The sequence below is a fragment of the Sciurus carolinensis genome, chromosome 17, assembly GCF_902686445.1.
Source record: "Sciurus carolinensis chromosome 17, mSciCar1.2, whole genome shotgun sequence".
In the NCBI taxonomy this organism is placed as follows: Eukaryota; Metazoa; Chordata; class Mammalia; order Rodentia; family Sciuridae; genus Sciurus; species Sciurus carolinensis.
This window is the reverse complement of record NC_062229.1, coordinates 22781665-22800977: the sequence shown is the minus strand read 5'-3', so window position 1 is coordinate 22800977 and position 19313 is coordinate 22781665. Positions and strand designations below refer to the sequence as shown.

Sequence of the window (19313 nt, the reverse complement as noted above, 5' to 3'; positions counted from 1 at the left end):
GTGTTTCCCTCGGTTGCCCCATCATGCTTCAGGAGGCATTCCAAGTCCATATGGCAAGTATCCTAAGATGATACTGCTACAATGAACAGAGGGATCTCACTGGGAAAAAAAATCAGCCAACACAGGAACCTCCACATCAACAACTCTCAGATGTATCTAGTATGAGCCCCAACATGGGAGCTTGCTCTTAAGCAGTCTCAACTGCTGTTGATAGCTGTCCAAATTGTCAGAAGGGACAGTCAACCTTGATATAATTCTGTAACAAAACCTTTAATGATCTGGTCACTTGTGCTTTTACCATGCCCATACCACAAATCAGGATTTGTGGATCAAACCTGAGGATCAAAAAGATTAGGCCACTTGTATTAGGCCATTTTCCTGAAGTCACAGGCCAGCAAGTTGTGGAATCATGACTCAAACCCAAGGTTTTCTGGCTCTAAAGTTTCTACTGCACACAGTGATGCCCACAGTACCTTCACAGGCAAAAAGACATACATAACTACAAACCATTCTTCAAGAGTACACCCTTGCTGAAACACCTATCTTCTATCTGTTTCTCTAAGTTCTACACACACCTCTAGGGCAGCCCTGGGAGAAGATAAGCTACTGAGAGCAACACTATGAAAATGCAATAGGAAACCATTCTGTTGGCCATCTTGCCAGAAAGGTTTCTGTATTGTGTGTGTATTAGCCAAGCCCCCAGAACTGTCAAGTGAAAATCCACAGGTGACTTCCAGCTCTGAAGGTAAGCCACTTACCAAGAAAAAAGGAGTACTTGAACATATTTTCTGTGTTCAAATTGGTGCCCAAGAACTAGGCCAAGAGGGAAAATAACAGGAAGTAAGGCGGGAGCAAGCATCTACTTCCCAAGGGCAGCAGGAGCCCAGAGATGGGAGCCTGGTCACATGCAGTTGCATTACTTGTCCACATCCACTTCCAGCCCAGGCCTGTCTCTCCAACTCCATTCATTACTTGAGAGGGAAGGCAGGCAAAATAGATTACCAGAAACTCTCCTTATAACACTCTCCTCCCTCTCCCCTCTGTGCCCTAAAGAAGAATCCAGCCCTACTCTGACTCTACCCGTCACAGATGCATATACCTAAGAAAGTCTCCTGTCAAATAACTGGCCTATGTGAATTAAAATCAAGTCTAAGGGTTGGGGTTGTAGCTCAGTGGTAGAGCACTTACCTAGCATGTTGAGGGCCTGAGTTCAAACCTAAGTACAGCCAAGTCAGGTGGGTGAGGGTGAGATGACAACATCAAATCTAAGATTTCTAGCCTTGCCCTAAAATAGGAAAATCAAAATAGTACCTTTTCAGCCAAGCACTGCACAGTGGTGGATGCCTATGATCACAGCTACTCAGGAAGCTGAGGCAGGAGGATCACAAGTTCAAAGTCAGTCTCTAAAACTTAAAAAGACCCTGTCCGAAGGAATGGGCATGTAGTTCAATGGTAGATCACCCCTAGGTTCAATCCCCAATACTGCAAAATAATATATAAATATATGGCACTTTCCCAGTCCCGGTGGAAGAGGGAATCGCATGCAAAAAGAACCTACCAATACATGACAAAGCAGTCCTCCATTAGAAATCTCACTTTTCTCATGGATCAACAACAGCCAAGTACCTCCCTCTCTGAATTTTTTTTAAGATTTCAAGCAGTGGGGCATGATGACTCATGCCTGTAATCCCAGTGGCTCAGGAGGCTGAAGCAGGAAGATCATAAATTCAAGGTTAGCCTCAGCAATTTAGCAACACCTTAATTAGGCAGTTTAGTGAGACTCAAAATAAAAAATAAAAGGAGCTGGGGATATAACTCAGAAATCTGGGTTCAATTCCCAGTGCCAAAAAAAAAAAAAGATTTCAAGCAAGCCAAACCAAACGTGACGGCCCAACTACTGAGGAGGCTTAGGTAAGAGGGTCACTTGAGCCCAGGAGTTCAAGACCAGCCTGGACAAAACTGAGAGACCAGATCCTGTCTCAAAACAAAAGATGTCAGCCAGGTGCAGTGGCATATGCCTGTCATCCCAGTGACTCAGAGACTGAGATAGAATGATCACAAGTTTGAGGCCAACCTCAGCAACTTAGTGAGACCCTATCTCAAAATGAAAAATAAAAAGGGGCTCAGGATGTGGCTTAGTGATTAAGCACCCCCAGGTTCAATCCCTGATACCAAACCCACACACACACAGATTTCAAACAAAGCAAGAAAGACTTTTAGAACTGTTCATAGATTGCCACGAAGAAATGCCGCAGGACTCCAAAAACACACACCACCACCAATGTCAAGAAAAGCAAAGCTGAAAACATTCCCTATGGTGACCATCCCAGACTCACTCATTTCTCCAAGTTTACAGCCACAGTCATCATGGATCAACTACTGCCAACAGCTGACAATCAACTGGGAAAAATGCCATAAATTCTGCCTCCTTTTTAGAGGGAGGAAATAAGTTTAGAGAGGAAATTAAGAGAGGTAGGGAGGTTTTGCTTCTAAACGCCAAGAAACCACCCCGAACTCTCAATGAGGCTAGCCGCAGTATTTCAGGAGATTCCCAGAGACCCCACAATACTATTTCATTTGTTTGTTTTCTTGTCCGCAACAGGGATGCAAGGTCCTGGAGGACCCATTGCAACAATTCTGCTCACTACTAGACCTCGGCACCCAGCACATGCTTCTCAGACATGCAAACATTTGTTGCTGAATTTTCACTGACATAGGAAGTTACATCAACCAGAAAATTTAACACTTTCAAATTTTTAATCCAATTTAAGTTACATTTTTAAAAAACTCATTTTCAAGTCCCTGGGCTTGATTCCTAATAGAAAGAAAGAAAGAAAATGAAAGAGAGAGAGAGAGAGAGAGAGAGAGAGAGAGAGAGGAAGAAAGGAAGGAAGGAAGGGAGGGAGGGAGTGGGGCTGGAACTGGGGATATAACTCAGTGTTAGAGCATTTGCCTAATATGTGCAAGGCCCTGGGTTCAATTTCCAGCTCTAAATGAATAAATAAGTAACGAGGAAAAAAAAACTATTTTATGTCCACACAGGAAAACTTGCCATAAGTAAAGCTCTTATTTGAGTTCTCACACATCCCTTATAAGCCAGCTTAGAGGAATAAACTCTTTTTTAAAATATTTTTTTAGTTGTCAATGTACCTTTTTTTTATTTATATATATATATATATATATATATATATATATATATATATATACAGTGCCTCAACACATGCTAGGAAAGCACTCTTCAACTAAGCTACAACCTCAGCCCCAGAGGAATAAACTCTTCTACAAATAACTATACCACTATAAATGAAGGCAGCCAGAAATGATAAAGCAAAACTTAATACTAGAAATTAAAAATAACACCATTCATTCATTTGGATGGACCCACTCCATACAGTAGTTTTATCCGAATTCCAAAAGAGGTCAGCTTATTTATCATCAAGATCCCACAAGGATTGAATGCCCCCAGTGCTGTCTCCAACAGGAAGGAAACCCTGACTTCCTAGCTATTTCAGTTATATAAATCAACAGTTTATCAGCCAGAGTTAGAAGCTGACCAGTGTTTGGACCCACATGCCTTTTAGAGCTGCCCACCAATGGATAACCATATTACATTACCTCAAATAAATGTACCTAGATCAATATCAATTCTAACTATCCAAGGTCTTTTATTGCTGTAAGGATCCTTCAATTAAAAAAAAAAAAAAAAAAAAAAAATTTTTTTAAACTTCCTGTTAGATAAAGAGACACAGTGGTGGCGCCACCATCCACCCGAGTAAAGTCTGTGGTACACAAGAAACAACATTATTTCAAAGAGGAGAATGATCCCTTTAAAGTTGTTTACCTCATTTTTTAATATTTTTAAAATAATAAACTTTGCTCCTTTCTCATATGGTGAATGTGTGTCCTTAAAAGAAATGAAGTCAAGGCCCTGGGGTTTGATTCCCCAGTGCAAAAAGGAAAAAAAAAAAAAAAAAAAGAATTGAGACAAATTTAAGTTTGGTGGATTTTCCTTTGCTTCAATACCAAAGTCATTTGTATGGTGGGAGAGGGTTAATAATTCCAGGAAAAAAAATTCTTCTTAAACTTGGGAGCAGCCCACTAGGGGCCTAGTTCAGATTTTCACCCATTATTTCCCTCTGGGTTTTATCCATCAGGGGCAGAAGCAGAGTCCATCTGCTCCCACCTAATAAGTGAAGAAGGCTAGGCCCAATTCACGTCACAATTCTAGGGCTTACACTAATTGCTAAGAACCTTCTTAAAAATAAATAAGTGTCCTACTCACTTTGTTCCCAATCCATTGCCATTGCCCTCCTACCCTAGTATTGCCTTCACTCCTCAACCCCAAAAGAGCTGAATTATTATCACTTACAGCTCTATAGACCCTAGTCCTGGGAGTGAGGGAATGAATTCTGATCTCCTCATGGGCACTAAGCCACACACTGGCCCTCTCCAAGTACTATTATTGTGTGGCGTCAAATGCCTTTGTACACCACTTTCCCAGTCTTTTGTTCCCAAATCTGATCCATTACCATGAAAGAACAGTTCATCTTTCAAAGTTCTAAAGTGTAGGAACAGATCGCTCACCAGGTAACTGCTGCATATCACTCACTCAAGCAGTCTCAAAATATGGATAAGATCCTTTATGTTCAACTATTTTCTTTTCTTCTCACAATTCTTCATGTTCCTTATAATCTTCTATTTTGCCTATGATCTAATTAGAGTAATACCTCTCCCTACCTGCCCTTAACTCACAAATTATACCCATTTGACTGAGGGAGAAGCCAAAGCCAAGGCAAACACCAATACCCCACATAGCAAATTCAGCTCTCAGCTGGTGAGATGAACACAGAAAATTTTTTACAAAGAGCTCATGGGGCAGTGGGTTTTCCAAGAGACATAACCAAGCTTCTTTCTCCTCAGGGACATTTAGCTTTGGCAGAATGTCAAGCACTTCCTGGTCTGGGATTCCAGTTCAGGACCCTAATCTCATGTGCAACATAACCAACCCTTATTGCACCTCAATCATATATGGGGAGCTGTGCTAGGTGCCTCCAGTTCATTATTTCAGATTCACTCAATCATCTAAGAAGCATCTCAGGCAGTAGGTATACACACATTCATAGCAATGGGATCCCTCAAATATTTATAAACGTGCCAATTTTGTGCCATAACTTGTCCAAGGCCACACAACCAGGAAGGGCAAAACCAGAACCTGATCTTTCCCTCCACGATAGAGACCAGTGGGTGCCACAAATAGAAACAGGAGAACCCTGAAGTTGGGAACTCCAAGGATAAATGAGGGAAGACTTTCTCCTTTAGATAATGAGGAGGAAAGCCTACGAAAGGAGGAATACCTTCATCCCCCCAAGGCGTTCACATGTTGAAATTTAATCCCCACTGAGAGTATTAAGAGGAGGGAATTTAATCCAACTATGATGTTTAGAAGTAAAGGCCTTTGAGTAGTGATTAGAGTTAGATAAGGTCATTAGAGTGGAGTCCCCATGGTTGAATCCTGGGGGCTTAAAAAGAGAGAGAGAGAGAAGACTAGTCACAAACACATATCGTGGAATGGATCCTGTTTCTTGACACACGATGCCCTGCACACTCACGACTCTGCCAGAAAGAAGACCATCACAAGATGTGAGCCTTTGCACCTACAAAATGAGCCAAAATAAATCTCTTCTTTATAATGTAGCCTACCTCGGGTATTTCATCACAGTAACCAAAAAAAACAGACTAAGGCAAACCTGACTTTAGACACCAGTTCCCTTTTTAACACTCTACCCTGCTGGTCCGAGGTTTTCATTTCACATCTCTGCACTCATCTCAGGACAGCCTAAGCCCCAAGCTCACTACCATCTTTCCTCTTCACCTCAGGGCAGTGCTTATAACTGACCAGGAAGAGGCAGTAGAAGAGTAACAGGTCTGTAGCAGCCTCCTGCCTGGACTTGACTATCCCAGGAGCAAAGGGCCCAGGAAACTCTCCAACCGCCTTGCCACAGAAGAAAATAGCTCGAGTTGAAACTTGTGTTCCACATGGTCCACCGACAGATTTAGAACTCAAATTATAGCCTCCTCGGCAGGAGTCTTCACAAAGGACTCAAATTAAGCAAGACCCAGATGGAAAAGAACAGGAGAGAGACAGCCTTAAGTCAAATTGTAAAGTGAAACTGAAGTTCTAGCAAGTCCGAGGAAGAACCTGTTGACATCTAAACCAAACTGGAGTTCAGCTGTATTTCAGAACTCCACTTCAGTCAAGTTCTCCCCATGTTTTTAGTCTGAGTCTTGTGTGCAGACACGAAGTGGTTACAGTTACTCAGGTTTCAAACTGAGATTCCATCCTGTCCTTTGGACCATCTCTCAATGCCAAGGCATTCAATCTACTTGGGCTCCCTGAGAACTCTGCATTTGGCAAAGCAGATAAAATTGCTACTGGAGTGAACCTGGAATCCAGGGTGGGCCATTAAAAAATACGTAGAAATCTGCTGCAAAAGCCACGTAAAACTTCCTTTGGGCCAGGTTGAAGTCACCTAAAACTTACAGCAATGTAGACAAATTCTGTCCCCTGCCTCCCTTTCACTCTTTCTGGATCTAAGGTGACCCATTTCCTGCCTCTTGCCTGGTCTTTCAAACCAGGGCCACAACAGATCTTCTGTTGATCAAGGGGTGAATCAGAAGGCTCAGGGAGAGAAAATGCAGCAGGAAGACCCAAAGGAGTATTTTCTTCTCCTTTTTTTGGAGGGGGGACTGGAGGGAAGGTAAGTTACACTATGCAAAGGGAGGACTGAGGGATAGGACAGGAAGTGGGCTGGTCCCACAGCTTGACAATGTGATAATGGAGAGACAATGTCTCCACTCTTTCCCTCTGATCTCCACACTGGCCTGACACAGGCCTGCAGTAGCCCCAGGGCTGAAAAATGAAGTAACCAAGGTGGTCATCTAGCAACAATCCCCAGCCCTCAAGTCTAGCAGGTCTTAAGAAGGACATGAGAAAACAAAGGGGTGTTTTTTGGTTTTTTGCCTAAGTCCCTCAACTTCCCCTCCAGTCACAAAATCCTCCAGGCCACTGAAAGCTGAGATAAAAGTCCAGAGAAAACCCCCAGCCTAGAAGAATGAAAGAAAAGGGGGTGATCTCTCCCTCCATAATAGATGGGTGCCACAATAGAAACAGGGGAACCTTGAACTTGGTGACTCCAAGGATAAATGAAGGGAATCTTTTCTCCTTAGAGAATCAAGAAGGTAGGCACAAGAAAGGGGGAATACCCTTAGGCAAGTAAGAATGGAACCCCTCAAAATGCAGGGGAACCCCTCAGAAAAATAAAGGACCCACAGTGTCTCCCAGCAAGAACAGAAATATCTTGGGAAAGTGGAGGCATATTTCAGAGATGGGCGTGACCCACAGAAGTGGAACATCTCACATGAGGGGCAAGAATCTTCAGAAACTCCAAGAACCCCTCAAAAAATTGCAGCAGCACCCACAGGTTAGTAGAAGACTCAAAATAAATATACTTTGAAAGTGGGGTATACCTCAGAGAAATAAGGATCCAGTCAAATGTATGCGCATTCCTAGTACCCCCACACACACCAGGAAGTGAAGGAACTCATCGAAAAACATAGGGTTCCATCAAATTGGGGATAACTCAGAAAAGTGGGGAACACCTCCAAAAAGGATTCTGAAGAAACAGGAACATTCCAGATTAGCTGGGAAAACTTGGGAGAAGGAGGAAGTTACTCAAAGAAGTGGGGCCAGAAAAGCAGGGAAAGTGTCTCACAAAGGTAGGGGAGAAAGAGGACCCATCAGAAAAGTGGAACAATAGCTAAGAGAAGCAGGGACCTTCTCAGAGAACATGGGGGGTTCCCTGTAGAGGCAGGGTTATGTCCTCAGAGAGGTGGGAGTCCCCCAAAGGAGGGTACCCTCAGAGAGTAGCAATGTCTCCTTAGAGAGGTAGGCCCCCAACATGGAAGCAGGGGATACCTAGGGAGAGAGGGACCCCAGAAAGGTGAAGGGGCGTCCTCCCATAATAGCAGGGGTCTCTTTAAAGAAGTGGAGAGAGGGTCTCAGAGAGGCCAGAGACCCCCAGAAAAGGAGGTGGAGACCCTTCAGAGAACCAGGCAGTCCCTCAAAAAGGTGGAGTTTCCCTCAGATGGGGCTCCTCTCAGAGGCATGGGTCCCTAGAGAGAAAGAGGTCCTCAAATAGGTTGGGGTTCTGAGGGAGGCTAGACTCTTGGAAAAGTGGAGGGGACTTCAGAAAAGGTGGTGCTTCCCTCACACAGGTATGGGTCCTAAAAAGAGGCAGGGGTCGCCTAGAGACGCAGGGGTCCCCAAGAGAATGAAGCACCCCACAGCAGGACGAGGGACCCTCAGAGAACCGGCTCCACTCCGCGAACGTGGTGCCGGGGAGAAGCGGAAGCCCCAGAGGAACCCCGGGCACCGGAAGCCACGGACCCCCGCCAGCGACGCCAGCCCCGCACTCACTGAAGTTGCTCGGCGTCCCTGTCGCGGGCGGCTGGGGCCCCGGACGGCCTCGGGCAGCGCGGTCGGGTCGGGTCTGGTCACGTCCCACGGTTGCGGCTCCCTCAGGTGGCGCCTACCGCGGCGACGGCAGCGACAGGACGACCGACGACCGACCGACCGACTGCGCGGGCGGCGCGGGGCGCGTTTGGGCAGCGGGGTGCGCGTGCGCGCGCCGGGGCGCTGACCCCGGGCGGGAGGAGCTGCCGCGCCGCGCTCGGAGCCGCCGCTCGGTCTCGCCGCTCGGTCTCACACTGAAATTGCCCGCTTCACAGCCCGGCTTCCCCGGTTGCTAGGCAGATTTCGCCTCTCACACTTCCGGGTTGAGGCGCGTCTAGCCGAGTGGCGGCGCCGCAGGCCAATGAGCTCTGGCCGGGGCTCCTAGAATCCGCACCCCACAGAGGGTGTGGCCAGTTTCACGACGGACAGCACGATGCGACCAATGAGCGCGTGGGCCGGCTGGCCCTCGGGATCGCGCCGGTGGCTGGGGCGGGCCCTAAGGGGTGGGACATGATGACTGACAGAAAAACTGCCAATGGGAGAGTGGAGCGGGCTACGGGGCCACTCAGGGTCCTTCGAAGGCAGGACTTCAACTTCGGGGCGGGAATGCTATGAGGGGTGGGGCTTGGGGGACGCGTCAATTCGTGGCCGGCTCGCTTGGACCCCGAGGGTGGTTTGCCTGGGCCGCCCGGCGGCCGGCAACTGACTGGGCAGGGGGTTCCCCGCAGTGCTCAGCAGGGGCGCCCCACCCACAATGCACCGGAGGCGGCCAGGGCCGGGCGGGCGTGGGGCGTTTGCGCTGGGCGGCGGGCGGGGCCGCGGGAGGCGTCTCTGAGGAGTCTCTGGGCGAGTCGTGGCTGGGCCTTGTCCCTGCGGGGCTTCTTTGCCCCTGCGCTTTTTTCTGTCTGGAGTTGTGGCTTCGACCTTGTTCTGAGGAGAATGTTGGAGATTCTTGCCTCTGGCCCCGTTCTGAGGAGAGTCTCGGGATTCTTTTCCCGGGCCCCCGTTCCGAGGGGAGTCGTCAGATCTTTCCCCTGGCCCTTCTGAGAGTTTTGGGGATTCTTGCTCTGCTTGTTTTTCTGTAGAGACTTGCCAGCTGAGGATGATTTTGTAGATTTAGGACTCTGACTCTCATTTCTAAAACGTGGGAGCTCGGGATTCCTGCCCTCCTTATTGAGGGACTTTGGGGAATTCGGGCCCATTGCTTTTCGCAAGGACCGTCAGGGGGGCAACCTCTGCCACTTTGAGCACTGTGGGGGACCACTGCTCTGTGCCACGGCTGAAGTGGGTGCTGCGTGCCCCACTCCCGCCATCATATCTGAAGATAAAATGTTTCCCACCCCCCAAAAAAGGAAAAACTCAAGGTTCAAGCCCCCCTGCTTTCTCCAGAAGAGGATTGCAGGAGATTGGTGCCCCTTCCACTCTATTAAAGAAGTGCCAAGGAGTTGTACTTCTCGCACTTTTTTTGAGTGTTGTGGGAAGGATTCCCTTTTTCCTGAGAACTGCCACCATCTGAATCCTTTCCTCAAAATATCATGGGAAGTTATCCCTCCTTTTTGGAAAAACTGCCCAAATAGCCCTTCCCCCAGTTTTATTTTGTTAGAGAGGGTTGTTTTTCAAGGGGGTTGGTATCCAGGGCCTCAGGCATGAAGTCTCAAAGTTGCCCAGGCTAGCCTTGAACTTGTGATCCTCCCATTCCAAGTATCCGGGATTATAGGCCTGAGCTGATAGTCAGGCAGTTTTTGTTTTTTTTTTTGTTTTTTCTGTGCAGTCCTCCACTGTTTCCCAAGGGACAAATCTGTGGCCCTTCCTAATTCTGACCTCTGTTGGTTCCTTCAATCCCAAAGTTTCCTTCTGCTGGGTAAGGCCCTTGTAAGCATTCCTGCTTTCCACCCACCCCCACATAAAGCTCATCTGTCACTCCAAACTGCAAACATTGCTTCTGCTGTTGCATGTGGCCTATGCCGGGTCAGAGACCTTCACCCATCTTCCCCCGTTTTACAATTTTTACCTGATTTCCCCCAAAAGGACCCACCTTTGCCCTTTTTATGCGTTGAATCAAAGTAATGAAGGAAGCAGCACTGAAACAGACCCCCAACACTGTGAGGATGCAGTATGGCAAACTTTCATTACCCCTACTTTGTTCATGGAAATGGGCAAGGCGCAGAGATACCTGAATTACGCGATAGGACTGATAAGCCAAGATGAATCCAATAAAAGGAAATGGGCCTGTTATAGAAGGCAGAATGTTATACTCAAGATATACAAAGAAAATGCTGTAGGAATTTAGAGGAGGAAGTGATTAAATGAGATAATGGATGTGAAATTGCTTTGTAAACGATAAAGCAGTGTGACCATGTTGAAAGGATGATTGTTATTGTTACAAGTGGGCTGCCATTCCTGGAAGAAAAGTAAAGAATACATTCAGAGAATCACAATAATGGGAGGTTGGCAGGGAGTTCTGTGGGGACTTACACCCAGAATGAGCTCAGCCCCAACTGGCAAGGCTGACAGAGTCCTGGCTAGGGAAGGAAGCCATTGTAAACATGAAGACAGCGTGTTCCCGGAGCACCTTGTTGGCACCTCTACTTGTAGCACTTACCACATTCTGCAAGTATCTGAGACTGTCAGAGTGGAGGATAAACACTTGGACTTTGGTGGCTGCCACAGCTGGGGTCGAACCCATGCCTGCCACTCCCTGGAAAGGCCAGTTATTTTCCTCATCATATAAGAGAACACCAGCCTCCAAGGGTAGCACTGAGAATTGTGAGCTGATTTGCACTGTGTCTGCTACACAGTAGGGTTCAGAAACTTTTAGTTTCATTTCAGGCACCCATAGGAAGCTTTCCAAGTATAGGAAACCGACCTCATTCATTTAAGTAATCCCTCAGTGCTTTGCACTTAACTTCTTTATAGTTGTTAAACCAAACCAGGATCAAAGAGCAGCCTGTTGTCCAACCCTATCATTTTATACATGAGAAACTGAGAGACACAGAGGACAGTCGGGACTGGTTCACATCCTACTGCTATTTTATGGAAGAATCTTAAACTTGCATTGTCCAAATCTCAGACCCAGCCCATGTACAGAAAAAGTGTGAAGAAGGCTGGTCCTGTGCCCTTTAGTCTTTGTGCAAAGTAAAGCCATATTAAGAATCTAAAATTCAGTTGAGTATGGTGTTGCATGCCTGTAATCCCCTCTACTCAGGAGAGGAAGCAAAAGGATCTCAAGTTCAAGGGCAACTTAGCCTGGACAACTTAGACCCTGTCTCAAAATAAAATTTTAAAGGGCTGAGTATGTAGCCAAGTGATAGAGTGCTTGCCTAACATACACAAAGCCTTAGATTCAATCCCCCCTCCAAAAAAGAAGAATAAAAAATACCTGAAAGTGGGGTGGGGCTGGGGATATAGCTCAGTTGGTAGAGTGCTTGCTAGGATACACAAAGCCCTGGGTGGGTTCAATCCCCAGCACCACCAAACAAACAAAAAGAACCTGAACTATCCTGAGCCTTGGGATGGAGATGCAGCTCAATGGTACAGTGCTTGCCTAGCATGCCCAAGGTCCTGGGTTTCATCCCTGGCACTACCAAAATAAGAAATAAAGAAAGAAAATTTAAAAAGTAAATTTCCCTGAGTTTCATCTTTCTCTTATTTGATTGAACTCAAGGGAACTTGGCCACTGAGCCACATCCCCAACCCTAGTTTGTGTTTTTTTTAGAGTCAGGATCTCACTGAGTTGCTTAGCACCTTGCTTTTGCTGAGGGTGGCTTTGAGCTCGAGATCCTCCTGCCTCAGCCTCCAAAGCTGCTGGAATTATAGGCAGTGTGCACCACCACACTGGCTCATCTTTCTCTTAGACCAACTCTGGAAAGTGTTTCTTTGAAGGGAGATTCTGGGTACAGTTTTAATAGAGTCCCCAGAATCCAGAGCACAGGATAATTAGGGACCCTCACTAGGGTCAAGTCCATCCACAATAATTTTGTCAAAGGGAGCTTGCAAATTCAGTGAGGTTATTTCAGAGATACCCCATGCAGTTTTCAGACTGACCCCTGGAAATGTCAGGACCCATTATTAAATCTCACCTTTTTATTTTAAGAATCCACAGAATTTCTTTAGTTTTTTGGAAAAAGACATTCCCAGCGTAGAGAAGTTGGATATCCATGTAGCCTGAAATTCTAAGCAGAAACAATCCTGGCTAGGTGTGTTACTCAGTGGTAAAGTGCATGCTTAACACTTGTGGGGCCCTGAGTTCAATTTCCAGCACACATACACACAAATCCCATTTGGCTGGAAAATCATTCCTCGAAGAATTCAAAGCAAAAGGATTTTTGTCAGAGAGAGTAAAATGCCACACAAAAAATAGATGACATAGCCACTGCTTCTGCCCTAAGGAAAAAAAAAAGAGAGAGGCACATGACTATACCAAGGATGTGCTTTCCTTTCCATGGTGGTAGCAGCGATTGCATCTTTGCACCAAGGCGTGTCCCTTCCTGGGTCTGGGAAATCATGTGGGCAAACTGGCTAAGTGACATTCACATCCAAATAGGGAAATGGGAACCAAGCCAGGCCACTCCACAGGCAGTAAGGGAGGTGGTTCTTCAGTGGTAAATAGAAAAAACGAGGGCCGGGTGGGTGCCAGCCTGCAAGACCTCTTACTGATCTCCTTCAAGACATCCTTGGACCAAGGAAGTAGTACCCATTGGCAATGAAGAATGACAATTGCTTAATACCAATGGAAAAGAAACTTAGCAAAATTTAAAGTTCTCCAGTGTCAATCAATGACAGGAACAGTCCACAAACACACAACAAAGCGCCCCTCCATCATTATCTCCTAAGATTCTTGGCCAGCATAATTCATTTGGATTTGCCAAGCATTTTGAGGGTCACATATGTAAGTTCCTAATCTATGGAAACCTGTATCTTTTGGTAGGTCTGTTGGAACTGACCTTGGTTGTTCCAGGGAAGGAATAGTGAAAAGTCACTGTCTATTCTTCAGAGAGAAACACACAACCAAACCAATGTATTGACCTAAGTAATCCTGCTGCTTCCCCAGGGAAAGTCAGGTGGCACCTAAATTACCCAGGGGTGGAGAACTGAGTGTAATTTTATTGATGTCGGTTGACTAGAAAATCTGGATTTGAGTCCAGATGGAGTTCAGGATACCTTTCAGCCGAGGTTTTAGATATGTAAGTTGAAAACCTAGAAGCAAATCTTACCTGGTTTCTGATTGACATAATTAAATGGGATTAGTGATAAGCCTTTATCATTAATTAAAATTATCTAGTCATTTGCAGTGGCACCCACCTATAATCCCAGCAGCTGGAGAGGCTGAGGCAGTAGGGTTGCAAGTTTAAAGCCAACCTCAGCCATTTACCAAGGCCCTAAGCAACTAAGTGAGACCCTGTCTCAAATTTTAAAAATAAAAAAACAACAGGCTGGGGATGTGGCTCAGTGTTTAAGCTCCCCTGGAATTAATCCCTGGTACCAGGGGAGAAAAAAAAAAAAGAAGGAATTCATCTTAGACACACATGTGGCCACTTTATGTGCAGAAAGGAGGAAGTAAACCAGTGCTCCCAGTGCTAGAGCCAGGTTCAGTAGCTCAGGCCCATAATCCCAGGGGCCGCAGAGACTGAGGTAGGAGGATGGCAAGTTGGAAGGCAGCTCAGCAACTTTGTGAGACCCTGTCTCAAAATAAAAATAAAAAAGGCTGGGGATGTACCTCAGTGGTAAAGCGCCCCTGGGATCAATCCCCAGTACCAAAAAATAAAAAGAAAAAATAGAAAACAAAAAAAGGTTTTTTTTTTTTTTTTGTACTAGAGGATTTCACTAAAGCTGTAACTTCTTTTTTTTTTCCCCTTTCTACTGCTGAGGATCTAACCTAGGGCCCTAGGGCCCTATGCTTTCTAAGCCCATGCTCCACCACTGAGTTACACTCCAACCCCTATGCATGCTCCCTTGGCCACCTGATATTTTCATTTTCTCCTCTTCTCTCTCTCTCTCTCTCTCTCTCCTTTCTTTTTTTGTCCTGGATATCGAACTCAGGGTCTTATACATACTAAGAACACTCTCTATGTTTTTGTTTTCCTTTTTTCTAAGTACACACATTAAAATCCCAAGGAGAGCCAGGGTTGTTGCTCAGTGGTAGAGCGCTTGCCTGGCATATGGTAGGCACTGGGTTTGATTCCCAGCACCACATAAAAATAAATAAAATAAAGGTCCATCGACAACTTTAAAAAAATTGAAAAAGAAGAAATCCCACCGAACCCATCTATACTAGAACATGGTTCATGTTTTGAAAAGAGTTCTCCATGTTGCCTTTGGCGAGGCCAGTTTTTGCCTCCTTTTCTCTATCTACATCTCTTAGCAGTTGCAAGAAGTAGAGGGATGTAGTCCCATTTTGAAGAGGAGACTCTTGAGGCTCAGGGCTTTTTTTCTTTTCTTTTCTTTTCTTGTGCTGGCGATACAGCCCATCACGTAGAGTGCCTGCCTCCTTTCTTTTTTTTTTTTCTTTTTTTTTTTGGTACCAGGGATTGAACTCAGGGACACTTGACCACTGAGCCATATCCCCAGCCCTGTTTGTTAAAAAATATCTTTAGTTGTAGATGAACACGATACGTTTATTTTTTTTTATGTGGTGCTAGGGATAAAATCTAGTACCTCACAGTGTGAGGCAAGTGCTCTACAACTGAGCTACAAGCCCAACCCCCTATTTTGTATTTTATTTAGAGACAGGGTCTCACTGAGTTACTTAGGGCCTCACTTTTGCTGAGTCTGGTTTTTTTTTTTTTTTTCTGGATGCTGGGGATGAAACCCAGGGCCTTGTGCTTACAAGGCAAGCACTCTACCGACTGAGCTATCTCCCCAGCCCCTAGTCTGGTTTTGAACTCACAATCCTCCTGCCTCCTGCCTCCGCCTCATGAGCCACTGGGCTCATGAGGAGTAGACCACCTCACCTGGCAGCCTCAGGCTTTTGATTTGGCCAGGGTCTCCCATGAATAAAACCAGAACCTAGTTATGAAATCCAGAGATCTTTGCACTTGCCCACACCCTTCCCAAAGTCTTGGCTGTGTCAAATTAGACCTGGATGTAGTTGGGGATGTAGCTCAGTTGTAGAGCACTTCCCTGGCATGAGTGAAGCCCTGGAAGTGTCAGAAAGGAAGAGAAGAAGAAATCTAAAGATCTGGTTGAGCTTTTCCACTTCCTGTGGGGGTGCTGAGAGTATGTTGGTGACTAATATTTTTTGTTTATAATGTTCTTTTGGTACACTTTGTATTAATGCAGCACACAAAATGGCTGGGCTTAGTTCTCCCTTCCTTCTTCCTTTCTTTTTTAAATACTGGGGATTGAACCCAGGGGTACCCCACCACTGAGCTACACTTCAACCCTTGTTAATTTAATTTAATTTTATTTTTTGAATGGCCTCTGCAGGTGTGGCTAGAAGTCCAGAGCACTCTCCATTGCACCACAGAGCCAATTTAATTTTTTTTTTTTTTTTTTTTTTTGAGACAAGGTTTTGCTAAATTGCACCGGTTGGCCTCCAGCTTACTCTGGAGTAAGTTGCCCATCCTTCTGCCTTTCCCTCTGGAATTACTGGGGTTACAGATGTGTGTCACCAAGCCCACCAGAACTAAATTAAAAAAAATTTTTTTTAGTTGTAGATGGACACACAACCTTTATTTTTATTTATTTATATGTGGTGCTGAGGATGGAACCCAGTGCCTCACACAAGCTAGGCAAGTGCTCTACCACTAAATTATAACCCTAGCCCCAGAACTACATTCTTCAATAAACACATAGTAAATATACATAAACACTCAATATATACACTGTAAATTACATTTAAACAGTAAGCGCTTAGAGTCTTCCACATTTTCTGAATACCTGCTTATTTTTCTCCTCTAGGACCCCCTCATTCATATAGGAAGTCCTATGTCAGAGAATGTCAGAACCAAGAGGAAGTTAAGAAATCAGAAACCTGGGCTGGGTTTGTGACTCAGTCATAGAACATATGTTTAACATGCGGGAGACACTGGTTTCCATCCCAGCAGTGCAAAGACAAAACAAAAAAAACCCTTCAAATCCAAGTGTACTGGGGGACGAGATGCCTCCGTCAGTGGCACAGGCAAAGCTCACTTGATCCTGGGATGAGGTTGGGAGTAGTCCGAGGAGTATGGAGCGAGCATTAATAAGGGAAAATGTTCCCTTAGGGCTGGGAATGTGGCTCAGTAGCAGAGCACTTGCCTAGCATGTACTAAGCCCTGGGTTCCATACTAGCCTACAAAAGAAAAAAAGAAATGAATCGACCAGTCTATCTTCTACATCTCACAAAGAAGAGCCCAGCGAGGGTGTGACTTTAGTAAGCTAACCCTTCAAAGCGACAGCCAAGCTGGTCTCTCAGACAAGCCTGCCTGAATCTCAAAGGCCACAGAGATTTGTGGCCCTTCTGAGGTTGCTGAAAAATGTCGGAACAGGCAGTGAAAGGATCCAGGATTTGTGCACCTTCTCTTGAGTAGAATTTGGGAGTCGCCACGAGCTCTGGATACTCACAGGTCGTGCGTGTCCTATGGGTCACGTGTGCCTCTGTGGGGGACATTTCCTCATCAGTGCCAGACTGCTTCCTAGCGTCCATGTTGAGGCTTCCAGACCAGGCTCTGACAAGCCGTCGTCACTCCCTGCCTTTGGCTTTGGAGCAGACGGGTTGAGGGTGACCTTCCTGCTGCATGGCCTCTGATGCCACCTCTGCTAATTGAGGCTCAGATCCTCTTTATGAGAATTTTCTCATGGATTGTTAAATCCCAGACAAGAAAACTGGGAGAGACTTTCTTTAAACTTATAGAAATATATTCAGTCAGCATGGATTACTGCCCCTCCTTGCTCCCAGGTGGCCCGGTAACCAGTCAGAGGGTAGCCTGGAAGGAAAGAGAATAATTGATGGTTCTTATTTTGTTTTGGGTTTTTTGTTTTGTTTTGTTTTGTTTTTGGTGCAGTGCCAGAAATCAAACCCAGGGCCTGCTACCACTGAGACACACCCCCAGCCCTTATTTTCTTCTTTTGGATGAGTAACTTCAAGAGTTTACTCATTCATTGCTGTATTTGTGGGATAAGTTATTCCACAAATATTTAACAAACTCCTAACTAGGCCAGGCGCTGTGGGATAGAACAGGGGGCAAAAGGACAAGGGATAAGATGGCTTTCTCTCACCCAGACCCTCAGGTTTCCAGTCCTCATATGTCCAGGCTGCCACCAAAACTTTACACCTCTTCATGTCCCTTTTAGGGAGGTTCTATTCTATCATAAGTTCAAGTCTGCCTAGACAACTTAGCAAGACCCTGTCTCAAAATGGAATTTAAAAAATTAAAAATGTGCTGCACACTGTGGAGCACTCCTTTAATCCCAGTAATTCAGGAGTCTGAGGCAGGAGGATCTCAAGTTCAAGGTCCATCTCAGCAATTTAGCAAGACCCTGTCTCAAAAATAAAAAAAATAAGAAGCCTGGGGATGAAGCTCCCTGGGTTCAATCCTCACTACCATACCAAACCAAACAATGGGACAGATAAAAAAGATAGGGGAGGGGCTGGGGTTATGGCTCAGTGGCAGAGCGCTTGCCTAGCATGGGTAAGGCACTGAGTTCAATTCTCAGCACCACATATAATAAATAAAATAAAAGTTCATTGACAACTAAAAAAACAACAAAATTTAAAAAAAAAAAAAAGATAGGGGAGAAAGAAAGAGGGGGAGAGAGAGAGAGAGAGAGAGACAGACAGACAGAAGAAGGAGGAGAAGGAGGAGGAAGAGGAGGAGGAGGAGGAGGAGGAGGAAAGAGAAGAGAAGAGAAGGAAAATAATAGCATGTGCTATGGTTTACATATGACAAAAATACCCCCCATGGGTTCATGTGTTGAAACTTAGCCCCTCTGTGAGATATGAAGAGAATGAAAACTTAATCAGACTATGATGTTTAGAGGTGGGAACTTTGAGAAGTGATAAGGATTACATAAGGTCATTAGGGGTGAACTCTCATGATTGAAGATTGGTGGGTATGAGGCCCTGGGTTCAATTTCCAGTACCACAAAAAAAAAAAAAAAAAAAAAGGCATAGAGACAAGGACATACATATACTCCTGTCTTTCTACATGCAATGCCCTGGGCCACCTCAGGACTTCACCAGCAAAGCCATTGATGGGCAGACAGGGTGGGAGGCTGAGGCAGAAGGACTGCAAGTTCAAGGTCATTCTGGGCAATTTACAAAAACCTGTCTAAAAATAAAAATTTAAAATAAGGGCTAGGGGGCAGGGGTATGAAAGATGGTGGAATGAGACAGACATCATCACCCTAAATACATGTATGATTACACGAATGGTGTGAATCTACATTGTGCACAACCATAGAAATGAAAAATTGTACCCATTTGTGTACAATGAATCAAAATGCTTTCTGTTAAAAAAAAAATAATAATAAGAAAGCACTGTGAGCTCTGATTTCCATCAGTAAAATTCCTTGTTAGGTTTGTGTGTGTGTGTACGGTGCTGGGGATAGAACCCAGGGCCTTGAACATGCTAAGCTAAGCCACATCCCCAGCCTAAACGTTTTTGTTTGATCTCGGTTATCTTCCAGCTCTGATTTCATTCCTACATTCCTTTATTCAAAGGTGTCATTGACCCAGCTATTAGAGAGGCTGAGACAATAGATCGCTTGGGCCTAGGCAACTGAGTGTGCAACTCAGTGAACAAATGAGTCTCAAACACAAACCAAAACCCAAAAATAGCCACATGCAGTGGCATATGCCTGTAATCCCAGCTACTCTGAG

The 19313-nt window shown here is 45.3% G+C and overlaps 1 protein-coding gene across 3 annotated transcripts in view; it reads right to left on the bottom strand.

Moving 5' to 3' along the window:
* The window catches only part of Gatad2a (GATA zinc finger domain containing 2A), a 106875-nt gene extending 98065 nt beyond the window's left edge, over positions 1–8810 (bottom strand). For all 3 annotated transcript variants that reach the window (XM_047531226.1, XM_047531231.1, XM_047531234.1), the window contains exon 1: positions 8477–8810. The gene's annotated coding sequence lies outside the window, so the exon portion shown is untranslated. The remainder of the gene's footprint in view (positions 1–8476) is intronic.
* Between the last annotated feature and the right edge of the window lie 10503 nt (positions 8811–19313).